The 18,911-nt window shown below is 46.4% G+C and overlaps 1 protein-coding gene across 3 annotated transcripts in view; it reads right to left on the bottom strand.

Annotated features, from left to right (window-relative positions):
* The window catches only part of WWOX (WW domain containing oxidoreductase), a 907,382-nt gene that overhangs the window by 46,371 nt on the left and 842,100 nt on the right, over positions 1–18,911 (bottom strand). The gene's annotated exons all lie outside the window — the stretch shown is intronic.

Below are 18,911 nucleotides of genomic sequence, written 5' to 3'. Positions count from 1 at the left end.
ACAAGTTCACGTCCTGGCAGCTCCGTCCACTTTCAGAGCTCAGATCGCCCTCTTTCTCAAGTTCACTGGAGGAAGGGCTCTTACAGGGAGCCTGGGATGATGGGTACTCCAGAAACAGATACGGTGCCCACAGGGCCCCTCAGATACAGGTCACCAGTCTGTACAGGCAGGCTGCGAGCATCTCGGGCGTCCTACTCCTCGTGAACACGTTTCAGACGGGAACCAGTGAGCTTTACTGGGTGAACCACAACAGAGTATCATCGCGCACATGTTCCCCCCATCCCGTGTGTGTGTGTTTGTGTGCATGCATGTGTGTTTGTATGTTTCCTGAGTCTCCGATCTCAGGGCTGGGGCGACAGAGATGACACAGGGCCCAGAAGCCCCCTGTCTCCTTGCCTCTGTCACCAGGCTTGCTGACCCTCCAGTGAAAAGGACCTGACCACCACATGCGAGTAGAATAAATTATCGCTGACACTCCAATATTTAATTATGCAGCTGTCAGAGCGGCCCTTTTGAAATTCATTTTAATAAAGCGGGAACTTTCCCTTTCAAGGTTAGAGTGAGGGGAGTCACCTTTGGTGTCAGCTGGAGGTCTCCACCATGAGCTCCGCATTCTGGCTCCGGACGCCTGTCACTTGGCCTGATAGAAGGGCCTGATAACAGCTCTGATGCCTGGTGGCCGCCCCTCCAGCCCCCTCCCCCCGTCCCTGCCTGAATGAACATCCTTCATTTAAACCCACAATAATGAGGACCTCAAAGTCAGAGAGGCGGGCACAAGGGCAGCGTGGCAGAGGGTGGAAATGGCTTCTTCTTATAAAACTCACTCAGTGGGGAAGCAGCAGTCTAAAAGCAATCATGGCCATCTCCCTGCTTTAACTGGTTAACCAGAAATATTTAACGTGGTGGAAGAGGGGAGAAAACCAAAACAAAAACCCAAACAACCCCGCGGTGAGGTAGGGGCACCCAGACACTGGCACGCCTCCACTGCTCTGGCTCCCAGACGCGGGAAAGAGACATACAAGTGCAGATTTGTATTTTACTAGAAAATAGAGAACGGTATCGTAGTTTTCTGCAGTTTGATTTCTGGGCCATAAAGTTGCCCCGAGGAAACGCTTTTATCTGGGCAAACCATGTGAATGGGACGAAGCCTGCCTATTGTGTACGGGTCTGAAGCCTGCTTTAGCCTGTGCTTCTCACTGTTCGCGTGTAACCCGTGCCTACAAGGACCTAGACAGGAAAACGGGGTGGGCGAGAGAAAGGAGAACTGACTCGCTCCAGACGGCCAGGCTGGGGCCTTTCTTCTCTCTCCTTCCATCTCTCCACTCTTTCCCTTTATCTCCCACACTACATTCTCTTCCTTACCTTCACTTTCCTTCGCCTCTGTTTTTACTCCTTTGTCCCCTTCTTTCCCTTTAATACCATGATTGATATTTACTGATCACTGGCTATACGCTGTGAGCACTGTCCGCAGTGCTTTGTATGCTTATCTCTCGCGGGGCACCAAGCAACCGTGTAAGTTAGGTGCCTTCATGACTGTTCCCCTTTTACACAGGGGGACACTGAAGCTCAGGGAGACGGAGGGTCTTCTTCAGCATCACCAAGACCACAGCCAGCACACGGAATCCAGGCAGATGCCAACGCATCTCAGACACTTCACGGTCAGCTGCTGTTGATTCTTTCTCTTTCTCTGGTCTCTTCCTTGCTAACTCTCTTCTTTTCCTCCCTCCTCTCCTCTCCCCCAGCTCCTCCTTCCAGGATATGTATACACGTGCCTCTCACGAAATATGTAACAGCTCCAAGCGAATGCACACAGAGATCCGGCTCACACACACAGGCTGCGACACTTGTCAACAAACACTAGTTTTGGAAAGAGGACTCATCCCATGTGGTGTGTGTGTGTGAGAGAGACTGCTGAAAGGTGCTGTCTTTAAACCGTAAGTCATAACCAGATCTGTCCACAAGCACTCTTTCTGGGAGAAAACACCCTTTGCCTGGAGGCTGGGAATGTGACTACTGAGATGAATCAAGAGAAGCGGGAGGCAGAAAGCAAAACCTGTGTCTCCACTCGACAGCTCTCTGGGGAGACCTGCTTTGCAGAGGCTTGGGGGAGCGCCCCAGACCCAGCCAGAGCCCACAGCCAACTCCCCCAGAACCAAGGGCGGCTGGCGTATGCGGTGACGTTTTCCTGAACTCTTGCGCTCCTTAACAGGGACTCTGGATAGCTGAGGACACAGGGCCCCGGCATGGCCTGCAGAGATCACAAGGGTGAACCTGACCGCCCCCCCCCCCAGGCCTGCGCGTGATTGCATGCTGCGCTCCAGGTCTCAACCCCTTTGTTCCGCAAAGGCCAGCGAGTGGTAACTGAGGCACGTGTGCCCTGTATGTCTGCCATCAACGCTGCCCACAGGGGGTCCTATCGGCAGCAGGACCCACCAGGACACCGGGACGGGCGGCTGGAGAGTTAGTGTCCTATTCCCAGGCCAGCCAATGCAGGAGACACAAGTGACCAGGGCTCAATCCTTGGGTCGGGAAGACCCCCTGGAGAAGGGAATGGCAACCCGCTCCAGGATTCTGGCCTGGAGAACTCCATATAGTCCATGGAGTCGCAAAGAGTCGGATACGACTGAGCGACTTTCACTCACACTCACTCCAGTGTTCTTGCCTGGAGAATCCCATGGACAGAGGAGCCTGGCGGGCTACATTTGTTGAAGGTCATTCAGCTCCTGCAGGATGGAGGGAGCAACGGGAAAGACCGCTGCCTCGCCCCAGTGGCAGGGCTCTTTAAACGCCATGCGGTATTTCCATCTCCTTCCCTCGCATCCTGGAAGTGAGTCCAGAATCACCTGTCTTCACTTGGCAAATCTGTCTACTGAGGTCTGTGCTAAATAACGCACGGACGTCTGGGGGTGGGGGGAATGTGGTCCCCTTCACCTGCAACGTTCACACAGCAACCAAAGCAGCAGGAGCAGGGCAGGACCAGGAGCAGACTAGATCAGGTGACAGGCTACCTATGTATATGTGCCTGTATTTGGGTCACGTGTATTTCATGTATGTGTACACGACTTAACAACTGAACATCAGAACATGCATATTGTGCATGTATCTACACACACATACAGGCATGCACATACACGTTTTTCCTTTTATCTGTACTATCATTGTCCCCATTTCATCTCTAAGGAAACCAAGGCTCAGAGAAGCTAAGTACCTGGCTCAGGATCATAAAGGAATAACTGATGAGCCAAGTTTGATACAACAATCTATTTGACCCAAAGCTATTGCTCTGGAAAGAAAAAAGTACCTAAAATTAAACCAAACAAAATACTTCCACGGTGCCTCTATGCCACTTGAGAATCTACATAAATGTTTCAAGTTTATGGTTTCATTTAATTCTGATGACAGTCTCGTGAGTTACTGATATCGGTGTTGAGTATTTTTCCGACCCCTATTTTACAAATGACGGAATCATGGGGCCAGAGGTGATGTGACTGGTCCAGGGGGAAGCAGCCAACAGCAGGGGGTAGTGGTTGTTTGGTTTCTAAGTTGTGTCCGACTCTTTGTGACCCCATGGACTGCAGCCTGCCAGGCTCCTCTGTCCGTGCGGTTTCCCAGGCAAGAATCCTGGAGCGGGCTGCTATTTCCTCCACCAGGGGATGGCCCGCCGCAGGGACTGAACCTGCATCTCCTAAGTCTCCTGCTTTGGCAGGCGGGTCTTTACCACTGCGCCACCCCAGACGCTGACAGGGGACCTGGGACCAGAAACCTGGGGTCCTGTCACGTTGCCCCTGCCCTGCCCAGTGGCTGGGCGAGCCCGCGACACCGTGCGCTGAGACGGTCTCCCCACTGAGGCTCTCAGAACCGCCGGCTCCCTTCCTGAACGAACAGCAGAGCGCGCACGTGGACGTTCTCGGCCTTGGGGGCACAGCCCCCCGTCCAGCAACTCCTCTGCCAAGTGAATTCAGACAGGGTTCTCCATGACGCTTCTCTCAGAGCAATTGGGGAGAGCTCTGCAAAGCTGTTGGCAGCAGCCGTCATCGGGGCTTCTGCGGTCAGAACGAATGAGCGGTCGGAGTCGGCCCCAAATCTCAGGACCCCCCAGGTACGCGTTCTGGCGCCAGGGGTCCAAACGCCCCTCCTTCCCGCCTCTCTCGACAGGCAGAGCCTGGAGGGCCGAGAGGGAGAAATAAATCCTGACTCAACGAGAAGGATTAGAAAGTCACCTAGCATGAGCAGAATTCGCACTCCACAAATTTTTCTCGACTGAGTAAATTTAAAGAAATAAAACTAGATTGAGCATGCGTTTAATACTGGCTGCTATCTTTTGCTCTGCTCTGCTCAGTGGCTTGTTAAATATGAAAAGATTTGCCCTGCGAGGAGACGTGAAGAGAGGGGAGCTCTGAGGGACACCCCGCCCCTGCCACCCTGCCCCTCCTCTTCGTAACCTGGGTGAGATGGGGACCCTGTTGCCCGAGTGCCCCGGTCTTGTGTGCACAAGTCTCAAATACGATCACGGTATCACCACTGTCTCTTAATAGAAGGTGTGATATAAAAAGCTCATTCGAGATGCCAAGAGTTTCCCTTTTCTGACCCTGGCTGCCTGAGAGGCAAATTGCATTAGAAAATGACATGCCATTCATCTCGCGAGTACTTGCAGGAACATTTAGCTAATTAAATGATTAATAAATTTAACACTGCTTTATAATTTCATTTAGCTGTGTTGGAGATCACACGGTGAGCTGCGTGCGCACCGAATGAGATTAGGTGGGAGTGAGGGTTTCGGAGGCTGCCCTGGTAATTGAGATTAGTCTATTACTACAGTGACCTTTTTAACTTTTATATTCTCTTGTTAAAGCGAAATAAAATTTTATTCACTTTTAAGGAATATTTACTTAGAGAAATTTACATGAAATTAAAGAAACACCAAGCCCGGAAGCCTACTGGGGCCAGAATCCATGCACTATTTCCTTTTTAATTTTCAGAGCCCCTTTAGGAAATTGTTCCTGAGCTGAATGGAGGAAGAGTGAAGACGGTGTATTTGGGGGGTAGTTTTTATTCATCCATTCATTCATTCAGTGAATGCCGAGTTCCTGCTGTACCCCGGGCACACACTTCTAGGCCCTGGTACCAGGGCTGCAAACATGACCGAGGTCTCTGCTTTCCTAGAACTTCTAGTAGCAAAATACAGATGAAAGGCAAATGAATAAACAACAAAATAACGGAGGCCGATAGTAAGCACAAGGCAGAGAAGTAGACGAGAAGGCTTCTGTAGGCTGGGGAGCTGGAGAGAATCTCTCTTCAGAGGCGACAATTACGTTGGGATCTGAATTATAAGAAGCAGTCAGCCATAAAGCTCGGAAGGAAGAGCACACCCAGACGGAGGAGACGGAGGGTGAAGGTCCCCAGGAGGTAACATGTGAGGCTGGGGCATCTGAGGGACAGAAAAGACCGCAAGGCTGGGAGCTGAGAAGCTGCAGGTGGGGAGGGCCAGACTAGGGGCGGAAGGCCAGGCCAGACCACAGTGAGGAGGCAGGACATCTTCAAGCAGGCGAGGCAGGAAGTCATCAGCGGGTTACGGGCACTGACGCTGTCTGTCGAGTGATTCCATCCAACCTAAGTGCTTAGCCGCCATTGAGAGAGCGGCTGGGGCTTCCTCCTAAGATTTTTAAGAACTAAAGGGCTGGTTTCATTTCCCTCAACTTCAGTCTCCTTTTTTTTTTTTTTTGGTCTTTCTGACCTGTGGGACCTTAGTTCCCCGACCAGGGATTGAACCCATGCCCTTGGCAGTGAAAGCGCTGAGTCTTTGCTGCTAGTCAAATGAAATCAGTAACTGGGGTTTTACTATGTCCTGGATGCTACAGAGATGGGATTAATCCTGACTGACTCTAATGTGATTCTCCCTCCTACAAGCCTGCAGAGAGAGCAGAGTTTGGGGCCACTTTCTACAGGAAGACACAGAGACACAGCTGATGAGACTTGAGCAAGGGTGCGTGGCTCTAAGTGTTAGAGCTGGGAATAAAATCCAGAACTGAGCTGGTGTGGTTCGTAAATCGAGAGAAGGAAAGATCAGTTTCCTTCCTGATGAAATGAGCTAAAAACTGCATCTTAACAGACGCCTGAGTAATTCTGTTCTGTCCCGCCAAACGGGTTTGGAATTTGCTGTTGCAATCTGTTGCTCAACCACATTCTCTGGGACCTACTTTGCCCAGTTTCTCGTCCAGGGATATTTACCCCGAATTCCCCCTAATATCTTAAGTTAATACACACACACAGAGAATGTCCCAAGAAACGTCTGGGGCCGTTTCACCAAGGGTCGCGCACTGTTCTTCCGGAATGAGGGCCAATTCCTCGGAGTGCTCCAACAATCAAAGGGCTTCACTCTGCTGACACTCGCTCGCATTGTGCAAATCCATATGTTTAACAATCCAAAGTTTTTGCTGTTAGTGGCTGTTGATTCCTCCCACCCCTTCCTACCAGCCCATGGAGGAGATTAAATAAAAGGTCTTCCTTTCAGCAAGTGTTTAAACTACAGAAGTTTCCATTTCAGGTAACTGCACATACATCCCTTGGATATTCTTAAGACTTTGAACACATACATACCCTTAAAATTTGAAATCCTCTGATACCTGCTGTAAACTCTCAAATTTGTGAGCAATTACCTTTGTAAGCAGTGTTTCTGGAAAATAACATCTGTGTGTGATTCACACTTCTTTTTTTTTTAACTTGTTAATTGTCTGGTTGTTAACTCTGACTACTAACTAATCTTATGATCTTAAGATGCTTCAGAATTTGCAATTCCTCTTCCAATGTCTCCTACTTGGTGTGCAAAATTTGGACACACCTGTGTAATTAAAATATTTTCTGCTTTAAAGAAAGAAAAAAATCCCAGTCTGTGAGGCTTACAGACAATCACATTAGCACCTGCTAGCAGTAATGGATGAAGTAATGAGTAGCAAGAACACACACATGCGAGTTTTGAAGAAGGGGTGACCTGCCTGATTTTCCAGAAACTGCAGGCTCAATATTTGAGTCCTTTATTCCTGATAACGTGTAATATGACTATGTGAGTTACAAGTGCTTAGGTGCTTTAAACATTTCTTTCCTCTTCATGAAATGTTCAGAAGTCACCAGAGAGATGTGAGCCTACATTCTCTTTTTTTTTAAATTTTATTTATTTTTTAAACTTTACATAATTGTATTAGTTTTGCCAAATATCAAAATGAATCAAGCTGAACTTTTCCCTCCCTTCTTCCCTTTCTTTCTCATACCTATCAGTCCACTATGAACCTGATACCACACTGAGCACTGATGATAAGAGGAAAGAGAATTCTAGCTTCCTAGGGGTTTACAGTAGAGCCCTCTCTCTTCAAAATGTGACCCATGGGGCATCCTCATTGGCAGCTCGAGGGAGCTGGTTAGGGACGCAGAATTCACGTTCCACCTCAGATGTCCTGACTCCGAGTCTGCACTTCCAGGAGGATCCCTAATTGACCTGTGTGCACAGAGAGTCAAACAGGCACTGCTGGAGACTCCCCAGGTCAGAGGTCTGCCGTCTGGGGCTGCAGTCAGGCAGCTGTCTGGATTGCTGCTGTTTGTTAACTTTTCACTGTCTGTGATCTGGGAGTGACTGTTTTACATTTTTAAATGGTTATATTTTCAGTGGCTCTATGACTCCTTACTTCTATTTTAAGAGCCTCCATTTTGTCTCTTGGACTGCAAACTCTATAAACTCTTTACTTCCTGGCTTTTTAAGCAAAAGTCTGCCGCCCCCTGTTTTGGATTCTAGATGAATCTAGAACCCAAGGTTTGGATGAAGGCATGGAGGAAAGCTATCTTTTGAATAAGTATGGTACCATGACACTGAAAATATGTCAAACCACCGTATGTCAGATTCAGGGGAACTAGTTTGTTTTTTATTGTCTGCTTTTACAAAAACCATCACATATCCTCAACAGGAAAGCTGGCACTGAGAGCCCGTCTCTCAGGGAATAAATGAACTTGCAAAAGCTACAAGTGTAACATGAATTTCATAGCTCACACTCAAAGATCCACCAGCTCCCAAAAAGCAGTTCTCAGAATCAGAACCACCCAAAATATGAAAATTAGTGTAACTAGTTTCATCAAGATTCCTATAAAAGTAACGAATAGCAAACTAAAGATCGCTGTCTTATCACACACACCCATCTGCAAAAGGGCAAGGGCTGTGTTTTTAGTTGTTGCAAACGTTTTTACTTTTTCCAAATTCAGAAAACAAAACACTGTCATTTGCTTTCCCCATCATTAAAAAAAAAAGAACAGTGGTTACATCCCTTTGACTGAATTAATGTTTTTGGCAGAGTTTTCTTTTTTAATAGGTACATATCCTTGTCTATCCGTGAGCAGTGGATTAAACTAAGTGAGCACAGCATGGAGCCAGCGTTGAGGATGGATGAGGACAGAAAAGAAGAGGAGACGACAACTGAAGTCAGAGCGGAGAGGCGGGAAAAGACTCAAATAGAGAACAGGGCACAGGTTTTTTCCACAGGCTCAGAGTCCTGACCACTGTGCACCTAACAATAAATAAATGTTCGCTGTGAGCGGGTGTGGATTTGCAGTGGCAAGACCCAAGGTCCCCACTTCTCACAGCCTGTGGGGGCTCTGATGCTGAGCAAATGGGACCCCGTCACTGGAAGGTCATCTGGGAGGCTTCCGCTCTGCCGCTTGGAACAGGGGCCCAGGGCTTTGCTCTCTCCTCTCCCGAGCACCACGTGCTTGTGAGCACGGTGACGGCCAGCACCATGGATGATAGGGACGATGGTGTGGACGTCAAGAGGCCTGGGGAAAAACGACTCGAAGCTGAGGGGCTGTCCTTTGGCCAAGAGCAATGCCCTTGCGTGTGGAGCTCGACCTGTTCTGTATTTGAAAGCATCGCCCTGAAAAAGCAGACACTCAAAGCAGAACCAAACAAAAACGGATGATGTGCAGGCCGGCTTCTGCTGACTTCTCAACGGCACCGGCAGGGACGAAGCCAGGTACACGAGGAGACAAAGGCCTGTGATGATTCTCGACTTAATGATTACTGTGGTTGCAGCCAGAGTCAGGCTCCTCACTGCCTCTCGGGGGGAGGTAACTGACAGTGTGCAGGGATTAACAGCACTGTTCCCCAGGCGAACACACGGTCTGAACTTCCAGAAACGCCGTGACTGTGGGCTGCTCCTGAGGGATCTGTGTATGATGGCAGAAGCCGCTGCCCGGGACATCTCCCCAACACCTAAACAAACACCCACAGACAGAGAGGGACTTGGCATGACTTCCTGCTCACTCAGAGGGCTGCTCAGAGTGCCTGAACACACTTTCCACCTTCCAGAAAAATCACACAGGGGCCTTTCAACCCTGGTGAGGGGAAGCCAGATAGGGTGGGGTTCACATCCCTGCACTGGTACTTCCGAGCCCAACACTTGTCTTCACTAGGTCTCAGCTTCCTCCTCCCCACATGGGATTTTTAGGAGGTTAAATGTGAAATACAGCAAGGTCCAGACACAAAGCACTTATGTGCTCAGCGGATCTAAGGTTTGCTCATCTTGTGCTTAAAGAAGCCAGGCTTGTGCTCATGGGATGCATGCTGCCTACTTCTTCCTGACTTTACCCAGGTATCCTGTACTCTCCTTTTTCCTAGTGTCACCTCCTCCAGGGAGCCTCCCCTAATCCTCTCAGGCTAGCAGCTGTCCCCTCTTTCCACTGCCTCCTGAACCCTGGGACGACGTCTATCCCTATTTTTAACTCAAAGAATGGAACCAGGCTCCTCGTGGCTCTGTCTCCCTGGGAATGACCTCAGAGGAGTTGCCTTCATCTGGGCCCCAGTGCCGGCCCCTCTCAGACACACGAAAGGTGCTGGAAGTCAGCTGAACTGGAAAAGAGTGGCTCGTGTTCTGTATGCAATAAGCTGCACTTCTGGTTTTCTGCTCGCGTGGGGCATGGCTGGGCAGGTGCTGTTAAAGCTCCTGCACATGGCTTTGTCTCCAGACCACTCCTCTGTTCTCAGTTCAGGAAGAAGCCTGTTCAGCTCAGACTCCAGCTTTGGTCCAGCTGGCCTGCGCCCTGCTCGGTCCCATCCATCATCGGATCTGTCAATATGGGTCAGCGAATCCTGCTCCCTCGGGCCAATGGCCTTGCATAGCGCAGCGATGCGAACAGCAGTTCTATGGAGATGTGGAGAGACATGAATTTTCTGACCGTCTTCTACAGGAAAGGGTAGAAGACAAACTTTTCAATGGTACTGGAGGAAAGAGTCCAAGGTGTATGGCGAGACCAAGGCCTTCCATGACCCAACTCATGATTAATTTGGTGCCAACAAAAACGAGTTTTTTCCCCTTATCATAGGAATCCTTTGTTGGCTTTTTAAGACTCAATCTAGACACATGATACCCACTCCAGTGTTCTTGCCTGGACAATCCCAGGGATGGGGGAGCCTGGTGGGCTGCCGTCTATGGGGTCGCACAGAGTCGGACACGACTGAATTGACTTAGCAGCAGCAGACACATGCTATTCACGTGTGGTTATTTCATGGCTAAACCAACAGAAAAGATAAATAAAGGCAATTCCCAAATCACAGAGAAGAGGATTCTAATCATGTTAGAGTCTAAACTTCAATGTCAAGGCAGGAGGCCAGGCTTTTTCTTGCAGTTCCAAGAATTACGGGATCACACAGAGTCATCAGGTAGCCCTGGTGGGTCAGGGGCCTGTCAGGCAGCCCGAAGGGTATTCTGAGACCAACATAACCCCAACAACAAACAACTGATTTCCTTCTTTGAACACCCGGGCTGGCCTCCACGTCCTGCCTTATGTTGGCGAGAAAGGCAGGCAGAGCACGAGCTGACGGTGAGTCCCAGCTCGCCCACTCCTGAATCTTCAGACAGTTACGCCACCATCTGAAGTGAGCCGGAAAGTAGCCCTTAGGTGTGTACTGGCCACGTGCAAACGCAAACCCGTGTCTTCAGCCTGCATGCTAGCCACGCAGGAGGAGGGATACCACCCGCAACGCCAAGGAGCGTGGGACCCACCGTAACCACAGAAGGTGCACGTGTTCCCGGAGCCCAGGAGAGATGAGAACCTGCAGATTCGGGAGAGCGGACCCCACACCCACTTGACTGCTGTTTCTAACGCCCTCCCGGTGCTCTCTGCAAAGGGAGGACTCTTCACTGGGAACAGACCCCAAAGACAGTGACAGGTCAACAGCTGCAGGGAAGACTGGTCCAGGTTCCGAGTGGTTCCTGGAGGTGGGGATGCAGGACGTGGCGCCACTTTCACAGTTAACTCTGTAATATATAGAAAGCCAGGGCTGCGCTTTCTGGGGAAATCAGTCTTTCCTCCTTAATGTGAAAGGGACAGATTTATACATTTAATAAATGTGCCAATTGCAGGCTGACTTTTATAAAATGACAAACTTTAAAAAGGGGAAGTAATTCTCCGAAGAATGTCGTACAAGGCCTCCGATCGGAGAGAAATGGAAAGGGCTGAAACCTAGAGTGAAAAAGTCTTCTCTATCAGTGACGGCAAAATGACGTCCGGCAGGCTGAATCCGGCCTGTGGATGTATTTTATTTAGCTTGCTCCAAGTTGGCTCATGCAACAGATTCATTGCCAACAGTTAGAAATTGAATGAGTCCATATTTCTAGGTTCTCTGGAAAAACGGGAAGTTCTAGCAAAAATGGACTGATTTCCTCTTGGCAGTATTCAGTTGGCATTTAATAATGGCTGGTCCTATAAAGAGGGCATAGACATAACCCGTGACAAACTTTCCACTCTTTCAAATACCGGCGACATGGGTCTGGGGTCATTTATAATCTCATTCGTTTATTCTGCTTGACTGGGACCTGCAGGCGTCTGTGCTATTCTACACTTGGTAACTGCTACTTATGAACAGGCTTTTATCTCCAAGTTCCTGATGCATGAGTCACAGAGAAACCAACAGGCCACATTTAGCGTGAATCTCCTCACCTCAGAACATGAAGGCACTGGAGGACAAAGTTCGGGGCTGCTGGGTGGCAAACAGAGTTATGTTCCCGTAAGTCTCTGGTCTGGAGAAAGGACCTCTTCCACCAGTAACAAGAGACATCTTCACGTTCCATCTTCAGCTAGAGGGAGCCTGAGCAGAACTAGTCTCGGTGCAACTGGATTGTCACCGGGGAATCACACCTATCAGCGTTCTCAGCAGCTTAAATCCTTGGCCAGGGAACTATGTTCCTTCTGGGTTGCCACAGCAAAGATAAGGGGACCCTTTTTGCCCATACATGTGACGTTACTGGCTGATGGTATGTGAAGATCCCTTTTCCAGTGGCGTGGATGGGTAGATAAATGGATGGATGGGTACAAACCTCTTGAATGAATGCTACACTCGACACTCACTCTGCAAGATGGCAGGCTGAGTGCAGAGGGGGCATCCGTGCCAGGGGAACTGAGCACTGTGAGGCCAGGGCTGGTCACTGGCCTTCTGCCCTAACCCACTGGCTGTGGGCCTAAGTGCAGTCTGGGGCTGGATGCCAGCGGAGGGGGAAGGACACACTATAATATGGGCAGGCAGATGATCTGTGAGACTTAAAACGAAATGCTTGCTGAGTCTTCAGGCTGAGCTCCAGAGTAGCTGATGGGGACCCAGTAAAGACCAACCCATAAATAGGGAGCTATGTGACTCGCATCCACTCCGAACAGAAAAAAGGGAACCTAACCAACAAATGTTTACGAAGTATCCCCTTCATGAGAAATGCTGAACTGAAATGGATGTTTGCTGATCAAAAATCAGTGGACTATTAACTAACCGATGGTAAACTGAATCCAATGATGCACAGAAAGACTTATAGGAGATGAATGGAATTTATCCCAGTTATGCAAAGCAGGTACAATATTCAGAAATCAATGAAGTCTACCACGTAAACAAGCTGAAACAAAAACTTATATCAACTGAGACATAAAAAGCACATAACAAAATCCAGCACCTATTCATGATTTAAAAAAAAAGCTCTTAGCAAATTAGGAATAGGGGATAATCACCCCAACAGAGTACACTAAAAAAAAAAAACCCAAAAACCTATAGGTGACATCACATTTAATGGTGAAATAGTAAATGATTTTTCCCCCTAAGACCAGGACAAAGGCAAGGATGTCTTTCCTCTCACTCTTATTCAAATTAGCACAGGAAATTTTAGCCATGGCAATATGGCAAGAAAAAGAAATAAAAGGTACGCATGCTGGAAAGGAAGAAATAAAACTGTTTGCACTTTAAAAGACTGGTTACATAGAAAACCCTAAGGAATCTCAGAACAAAATAAAACAACACTTCTAGAACTAATAAATGAGTTCAGCCAGGTCACAAGATGCAGGTTTGAGGGTTCAATCCTGGGATCAGGAAAAGCCCCTGGAGGAGGAAATGGCATCCTACTCCAGTATTCTTGCCTGAGAAATCCCATGGACAGAGCAGCCAGGCAGGCTACAGTCCATGCGGTCACAAGAGAGTCAGACATAAGAGCTAGATCAACACATAAAATCACATTTCTATATATTAACGATGAACATGTGGAAACTGAAATTAAAAACAGAGTTTTACTGACAATCACCCCAAAGAAAACACAATACTTCTGTATACACTCATTAGGCATATGTTTACTAAATGGAGTGACACACCAAGTCCACAGCATAATAAAGATGTCCATTCTCCCCAAACTATAGGTTTAGTGAGATTTCTATCAAAACCGAAGCAAGATTTTTGGTAGACACACACAAGTATATTCTAAAATTTATATGAAAATACAGACATTAGAGTAGCTCAAACAATCTTTATAAAAATGAATACAATGGGGAAAATCCCTTTATTTAACATCAAGATTAACTTAGCTACAATGATCAAGACAGTGTATGACTGGAAGAATGACAGACATATAGATAAAAGAAACAGAACAGGGAACCCAAAACTGACAAGCACAAATATGCTCAACTGATTTTAGATGTACGTCAAGGCTGTATATTGTCACCCTGCTTATTTAACTTATATGCAGACTACATCATGAGAAACGCTGGGCTGGAAGAAGCACAAGCTGGAATCAAGATTGCCGGGAGAAATATCAATAACCTCAGATATGCAGATGACACCACCCTTACGGCAGAAAGTGAAGAAGAACTAAAAAGCCTCTTGATGAAAGTGAAAGTGGAGAGTGAAAAAGTTGGCTTAAAGCTCAACATTCAGAAAACTAAGATCATGGCATCTGGTCCCATCACTTCATGGGAAATAGATGGGGAAACAGTGGAAACAGTGTCAGACTTTATTTTGGGGGGCTCCAAAATCACTGCAGATGGTGACTGCAGCCATGAAATTAAAAGACGCTTACTCCTTGGAAGAAAAGTTATGACCAACTTAGCATATTCAAAAGCAGAGACATTACTTTGCCAACAAAGGTCCATGTAGTCAAGGCTATGGTTTTTCCTGTGGTCATGTATAGATGTGAGAGTTGGACTGTGAAGAAGGCTGAGCACCAAAGAACTGATGCTTTTGAACTGTGGTGATGGAGAAGACTCTTGAGAGTCCCTTGGACTGCAAGGAGATCCAACCAGTCCATTCTGAAGGAGATCAGCCCTGGGTGTTCATTGGAAGGAATGATGTTGAGGCTGAAACTCCAATACTTTGGCCACCTCATGCAAAGAGTTGACTCATTGGAAAAGACTCTGATGCTGGGAGGGATTGGGGGCAGGAGGAGAAGGGGACAACAGAGGATGAGATGGCTGGATGGCATCACGGACTCGATGGACGTGAGTCTGAGTGAACTCTGGGAGTTGGTGATGGACAGGGAGGCCTGGCGGGCTGCGATTCATGGGGTCGCAAAGAGTCGGACACGACTGAGCGACTGAACTGAACTGATTTTAGATAAAATTGCAAAAGCAATTCAATAGTGGAAGAATAGGAAAGTTTTTCAACAAATAGTGTTAAAATAATCAGCTATCTGTAGGCAAAAAAAAAATGAACTAAAACAGCTTCACACCTTATACCAAAATTAACAAAAGATTTATCATGGACATACATGTAAAATGTACAAGAGTAAAACTTCACGGGGAAAGGAAGGAGAAATTCTTTAGGATCTAGGACTAGAAGGAGATTTGACAATAGAAACTTGATCCATATAAGGAAAAAAATACTAAAGCGAACCTCATCAAAATAAAAAACTTTTCTTTTGCAAAAACCCATGTGAAAAGGATGAAAGGACAAGGTACAGAACGGAAGAACATATTTGTAAACCCCATATCCAACAAAAGCCTAGCACCTAAAATATAGAAAGAACTCTAAAAAACTCAACAGTAATAAAATAAACAATTCAATTAGAAAATGGGGAAAGTCGTGAATAGACACTCCACTGACGAAGAGACACAGATGGCAAACACACACACAGAAACATGTTTAACATCATTAACCATCAGGAAAATGCAAATTAAAAGCCACAATGAGGTATCTCTGCGCACTTACCAGGATGGCTAAAATACAAAATAGCACCACCACCAACTGCTGGTGAGGATACAGAGAAGCTGAATTCCTCATACTTTCCTGGTCAGAATGTACAATTATATGGAAAAACTCGACAGTTTCTTATAAAACCGAACGTGTAGTTACTACACAACCCGTTGACTGCAGTCATGGGCATTTATCCTAGAGAAATGAAAACTTGTGTTCACACAGAAACCTGTTCAAGAATGTTGGTAACAGCTTTACTCTTAACAGCTGAGTCTAGACCCAACCCAGACTTCCTTCAATGGGGGAATGATTAAATGAACTATGGTTCAGGTAGAATACACCACAGAATACTTCTCAGCAATAAAAGTGAACAGACTACTGACACCTGCAAGAATTTGGACAAATCTCTGGGAAATGATGCCAAGTGAAAATAGTCCTAAAGAGGTCACAGTGCTCGCTGCTTCTGGCAGGGGCTCCGATCTAAGCACTAAGGGCTTTGTTTAATTCTCTTCACTCCCGTAAATGTGAGTTCTATGAGGGCAGGGCCCACACCCATCTTTTTGACCATCTGATTCTCGAGACTTCCCACCATTTGAACCAAGTTGCCTAACACCCAGTCACTGAATGAATGCGCCTTTCTGAATGGCTACTTTCTCATTTAATCTTGAGGCCAACTTTGAAATGCCCATTATCTCTGTTTAATCCCAAGGAGAGAAGGGGATAGCTTCCAAGGGGTTAAATGGCTTGCTTAAACTATGAGCTAACTATGAGTCTTCAAGACTTGTTATGACCTGAATCTCAAGACCTGTCCACAGTGCCAACACAGATCAGCGACGCACCTGTGCTCAGATACACTAGCACACTGCAGGAAGAGCCAGTTCTTACACAAAAGTACAGGATAGAACATTCCCATCACAGAACAAACAGTGCCAGTGTCAGAAGACTCTGAGAAGGGGGAACGTCGTAGGTTTAAAGACGGGGCCTCTTGGGCGGTCTCCGGCTAAGACAGCATCTTCAGGATCAGGCCAATACCCCAAGCAAAAATGACTCAGTGATAAGAAATATCAGTCAGTAGCTTCCCTTTTTTTTTTTTTCTTGTGTATTATGTTTAAGGTAACATGATCCAAGAATGTATTCAACTAAATTCTAAGTCAACCTTCTTTCTACTTCCTTAGAAATGCAGGTTCCCTGAATATATGAGATAAAATGGAGCACATTACTTCAGTTAAAAAATTCCCAAGTTCTACCCATGTTTATTTGGTAAAAGATGTGTACATTGGAAGATGCATTTACTTCAAAGTTTAGCTTGTGGCCACTGACTGGAGGCAGCAGACATTTTATAGTAAAATTATACGGTAACATGGGCTTTTCTTGTAGCTCAGTTGGTAAAGAATCGGCCTGCAATGCAGGAGACCCAGGTTTGTTTCCTGGATTGGGAAGATTCCCTGGAGAAGGAAATGGCAACCCACTGCGGTATTCTTGCCTGGGAAACCCCAGGTCCAGAGGAGTCTGTGGGCTACAGTCCCTGGGGTCGCAGAGCTGGGAACAACTGAGCGACCAAACCACCGCCATATGATGACGCTGCAGAAAGCAGGTGATTTTACTAAATGTCCTTCAACAAACTGTGTAATTCTTCACACAGATATTCGGTTACTCTAATTGAATGCATTTCTAAATACTTTATAGTTTGGTTAATATTTTGAAAGAAGTCTATTTCCACCTTTAACTACTACTAGTATAGGGAAAATCAGTTGGTTTGCCAACCTTTCAAATTATCTTACTGCTAGTTATTTTTACTATAGCATTTTAACTTCTCTAGGATTTTAGTAATGGACCTTTAAAATAAAGAACACTTTTCCTATCTTTTTTTGGTCTCATTATGTTTACTGAAACTTCGAAGACAATATGAGTACTGATGGCTATACTGAACATCCTTGTCTAGATTCTGATTTAAATGGAAGGCATGATTTTGTGCTTTCATGGTTTAAAATATCTGGAGTAGATTTTTAACAATATCCTTGACTCTATTACAAGAGATTCCCTCTCTCTCTAGTTTACTTAGTGGTAATTATTGTTGTTTTGGTTGATTAGTCAGTTGGTTGGTTGGTTTTACAGTGGCTTTTGAATTTAAACAAATGCCTTTTTGGCATCATTGACAGAACCATAAAATTGTTCTTCAATTTGCTGCTATAATAAATTACACTGATAGAGAATAAAAACAATACGTAAATAAAGAAATGACATGAAAATTTAATCAGTTCTAGTAAATAATGCATTAATACCCTGTCAACAAGCTTCAACTCACAGGGAGTGGCAACTTTCGGCAAAATCTAAAAAAGCACTCATTTAAAGTCAAATGCCTCTAAAGAATGTTTTAAAAGATTTTATTTAGTATAGAAATCAAGAATACTTTTTTTTCTAGAGAAAATATTATGAATGGACTTGATAACATAAAAGTCAAAGGTATTTATTTTCCCTAAAAAACATCCTCTTTCCATCAAGACCAAAAAAAAAAAAAAAACCACACACTGAAAACTCAGTAGCTGGTGCTGAAATCGTGTTACAAGCGAGAAGCTGAAATGAACTGTGGTTGAAGGCGCGAGCATCTGCGTCCTGAGTGGCAAGCACGACACCAGGCGCTCTCAGGTGCGTGGTCTCCTCTGACGCTCAGAGTTCCCGACACGGAGACGAGCAGCAGCTCAGACCGGAAAAGTGATGGTCTATGCGTATCTCCTGGGTCCCCCAAAGAGCCTTTGCAGGTAGGTGCTATGCCTGTCCCCCAGATAGCAGGTGAGGAAGGTGAACCCTTAGACAGGCTACAGCAATTCTCCAAAACCAGCCGGCTGATAAATGGCCAAGCTGGGATGCAAACCCTGAGTGAAAAGGACACCCTCTTTTGATGAACGCCAGCAGAGTCTGGTGGCTCAAAGCACGGGCTTCATGTCTGCAGACGGGCCCTGAGTCCCTGCTCAGGACCGCACGAGCTGTGTGCTCTTGTGCCAGTTAATTAACCCCTCCATGCCCCATGTTCTCTTGGGGACGATTAAAGCAACCAGGCCCCTATATCACAGGGCTCCTACAAAGCTCAAAGGAAGTACCACACACACATACCTAGGCACAGACTGCATGGCAGGCCTGTGATACATTTTAGCTTATATTGTTTATTATCACTATTATCATCATTATTTTTGATCATCATTGAAACTGACTTTCTAACAGCTCTGAGTAAATCATCAATGGTATCAAGAAGAGAACTCCAACAGAAGCCACTCAAATGACTCTCAGTAGCTAATGAAACCTAATAAAGTCCGAGTACTCACTTAGCCAAGCCACCGAATACACCACTGCTCAGGTAAGTCATAAAGTCTTCCCTGCAGCGGTTACAATGATTGATCCTCAGGCACAATTAAAACTCAAGCGATACACTGACATTTTAATAGAACAA

This window comes from Bos grunniens, chromosome 18 (assembly GCF_055505025.1).
Source record: "Bos grunniens cultivar Pamir isolate PY7600 chromosome 18, Bosgru_T2T1.0, whole genome shotgun sequence".
Taxonomy (NCBI): domain Eukaryota; kingdom Metazoa; phylum Chordata; class Mammalia; order Artiodactyla; family Bovidae; genus Bos; species Bos grunniens.
Note: the sequence above shows the minus strand (reverse complement) of the source record. Positions and strands in the feature narration are given on the sequence as shown.